Here is a 3561-nt window from a genome sequence, read left to right on the forward strand (position 1 = left end):
CAGAGTTAACTGTACTTTTGCTTTTGTTGCCTTTTGCTTTTAAAGTCAGATTCAAAAAATCATCTCTAAGACCAATGTCAAGGAGCCTTTGTTTTCTTCTAAAAATTTTATGGTTTCTGGTCTTACATTCAAGTCTTTAGTCCATTTTGAGTTAATTTTTGTATATGATGTAAGATAGTCTAGTCTTATACTTTTGCATGTGGATGTTCAGTTTTCCCAACATCATTTTTTGAAGAAACTGTCCTTCCGTATTGTATCTTGGCCCCTTTATTGTAAATTAATTGACCATATCTATGTGGGTTATTTCGAGGTTTTTCTATTCTGTTCAGTTGATCTATGTGTCTGTTTTTCTGCCAATATCATACAGTTTTCATTACTATAGTTGTGTCATTTAGTTCAAAAACAGGTATCATGATGCCTCCCGCTTTGTTACCCAATATTTCATTATTTGGGGTCTTTTCTCGTTTCATATAAATTATAAGTTTGTTCCAGTTCTGTGTAAAATGCTTTTGGAATTTTAGAGATTGCACTGAATCTGTAGATTGCTTTGAGTAACATAGATATATTAACAATATTAATTTTTCTGATCCATAAGCATGGAATATCTTTCCATTTATGTGTGTCTTCTTCAATTTCTTTCATCAATGTCTTATAATTTTCAGTGTATAGGTTTTTCATCTCCTTGGTTAAATTTATTCTTAGGTTTTATTTATTTATTTATTTATTTTAGGAGGAGCTCGCTTTATTGGGGGGAGGGCACTGCACGTGGCCAACAGATGAAGGCAGCCTGGTGGGCATTCTACACACAACACTTAGAAATGTACACAGGAGGTTTTTCTAAGAAAGATCAACTGGAACATGGGTTCCTCTGGACAACTTCCCCAACCTCATCCCTCTAAAGAGTCGGGACACTCCCGACCACTTCCTTGAAGGCAAATATGGTTGCTACAGGTAGAGCCCCTCAGGGGTACCTTCTTGTTTTTTATAAAGAACAGTTTCTTTAGATTTTTTGAAGTCTTCATTTGCTACTTTCATTCTATGTTCTCTCAAGGCCATCAGACCAGCTTCTGTACAGATTGCCTTGCCGGCCCCAGAGAGGTCATCTTTAGCCATGATCAAGTCATCCAGGGTTACATCATCAGCCAGCGTCATCCTGCTTATCTGGATCTGAAAGATGCGCTTCATAATCTTTTCATCTGGCCGGGGAACTCATTTGTCCTGTCAATGTTGCCTGGTCTGATAAGTGCTGGATCCAAAGTTTCTATTCAGTTTGTGGCTATAACTTTCACATCACTCCTTGAATCAAATCCATCCAACTGGTTCCACAGTTCCAACATTGTTCATTAAATTTCTCTCTCACCACCAGAATTTGAGTCCTATCTTTTTGTTCCAATAGCATCAATTTCATCAATAAACACAATGGATGGCACGTGTTCTGCAACTTGAAACAATTCCCAAACAAGTTTGGGCCCATCATCTAGGTACTTCTGAATAAGTTCAGAGCCAACCACTCTTAGGGCAGTGACTAAGGTTTGGTTTGCTACTGCTTTGGCTAATAAGGTTTTACTTGTGCCAGGTGGACCTTAGAGAATGGCCCCCTTTGGGGGCTTTATACCCATCTCTTCATAATATTCAGGATGAGTGAGAGGAAGCTCCACAGATCCTTAATTTCTTGGATTTGGTTGTCCAACCCACAATATCAGCATAGATTTCCTGGGGGACCTTGTCTAACTTCATTACTGTGACCAAGGGATCCGTGTCATCCATGAGCACCCCTATGATGGCATGCATCTTGTGGTTGAGAAGGACCAGCAGCCTGGTTCCAGCAGATCCTTGTCTACAAAGTAAAGAATGCTGACATAATGTTCTGAGCCCACAGATGTGGACACGATGATCCACATGGTTGTCATCAATGATCCCTTCCAACGTTCCTACCGACTTTGGGGTCCCCCTCAGATCACCCACTTTTGATCTTTCCTCATCTTGATTTTCTTCTAAAGGCTTCATTTGTTCCTGAATTCTAATGAATTCTTCCTCCATGAGAAGACAGTCTTTAATTCTAACTTCAGTAATTTTAACCAGCAGAGTGTGAGGTGTCACCATGGCAGCTTGCTGGCAGCATCTGGTCCCTTTGTTTCCTTCTTCTTTTTCCCCGCTCTAGTTGGTACAGAACGTTCCTATTTCTTTTTTATGTTTATTTATTTTTGAAAGAGAGAGAGAGAGAGAGAGCATGAGTCAGGAGGGAGACACAGATTCCGAAGCAGGCTCCAGGCTCTGAGCTGTCAGCACAGAGCCCGATGTGGGAATTGAACTCATGAACTGCGAGATCATGACCTGAGCTAAAGTCAGACACTTAACCCACTGAGCCACCCAGGCACCCCAGGAAGTTCATATTTCTTTTTCTTGTCCTTGTCATCCTTCTTGCCACCTCCAGGGCCATGATCACCACTCTGACTCTGACACATCTTGCTTCAGCCGTTCAAATGGGTATTTTATTCTTTTTGAGGCAATTGTTTTCTTAATTTCTCTTTCTGATAGATGGCTCAGTGTTAGTGTATAGAAACAGTAGATTTTATATATTGATTTTGTATCCTGTGACTGTACTATGAATTTGTTGAATAGTTCTGACAGTTTTTTCATGGAGTTTTTATGGATTTCTATATATAAAACCATGTCATCTGTAAATCATGCCATCCTTTCTGATTTGGATGCCTTTTATTTCTTTTTCTTGCTTAATTTCTCTGATGAGGCTTTCCAATACTGTGTTAAATAAAAGTAGTGAGAGTGGGCATCCTTGTCTTGTTCCTAACTAGAGGAAAAGCTTTCAGCTTTTCACCATTTTGCATGTTAGCTGTGGGCTTATCATATATGGTCTTTATTATCTTAAGGTACATTCCTATATATCCATTTTGTTGAGTTTTTATCATAAATGAGTGTTGAATTTTGTCAAATGCTTTTCTTCATATATTGAGATGATCATGTGATTTTTATCCTTCATTTTGTTGTTAGTGTAGTACATCATGTTGATTGATTTGTTGAACCATCTTTGCATCCCTGGAATAAATTTCACTTGATCATGGTGTATGAGCTATTTAATGTATTGTTGAATTCAGTTTGCTAATATTTTGTTAGGATTTTGCATCTATATTCATCAGAGACATTAATTAGCCTGTAATTTTCCTTTTTGTGGTGTTCTTATCTGGTTTTGGTCTGGCAGGCTAATTGACACTGATCATTAGTAGGATATGTCTGCTGTGATAAAATGGAGGGAGAAAGGATCCACTTGGGTGCATTTCCTTTGTTCAGTTTGGATAGAAAATGGACAAGTGTGGGTGGGAGCTAAGGTGACGGAGTAGTAGAAGGACCCTGGGCTTGCTTGTCCTTTGAACACAGCTAGATAAATAACAAATCGTTCTAAATACCCAAGAAATGAAACTGAGGACTGACAGAACAAACTGCACACCTAGAGGGAGAAAAGAGGCCACATCCTGGAAGGTAGGAGGTGTGGAGACATGTTTTGGGGGAGAAATGGATTGTGGGTGCTGCAGAGGGGAGAGAGCC

The 3561-nt window shown here is 39.3% G+C and overlaps 1 pseudogene; it reads right to left on the bottom strand.

Annotated features, from left to right (window-relative positions):
• Positions 1-945: 945 nt before the first annotated feature.
• On the bottom strand, positions 946-2465 carry LOC125164244 (26S proteasome regulatory subunit 4-like; annotated as a pseudogene).
• Positions 2466-3561: the final 1096 nt, after the last annotated feature.

Source organism: Prionailurus viverrinus, chromosome B1 (genome assembly GCF_022837055.1).
Source record: "Prionailurus viverrinus isolate Anna chromosome B1, UM_Priviv_1.0, whole genome shotgun sequence".
NCBI lineage: Eukaryota > Metazoa > Chordata > Mammalia > Carnivora > Felidae > Prionailurus > Prionailurus viverrinus.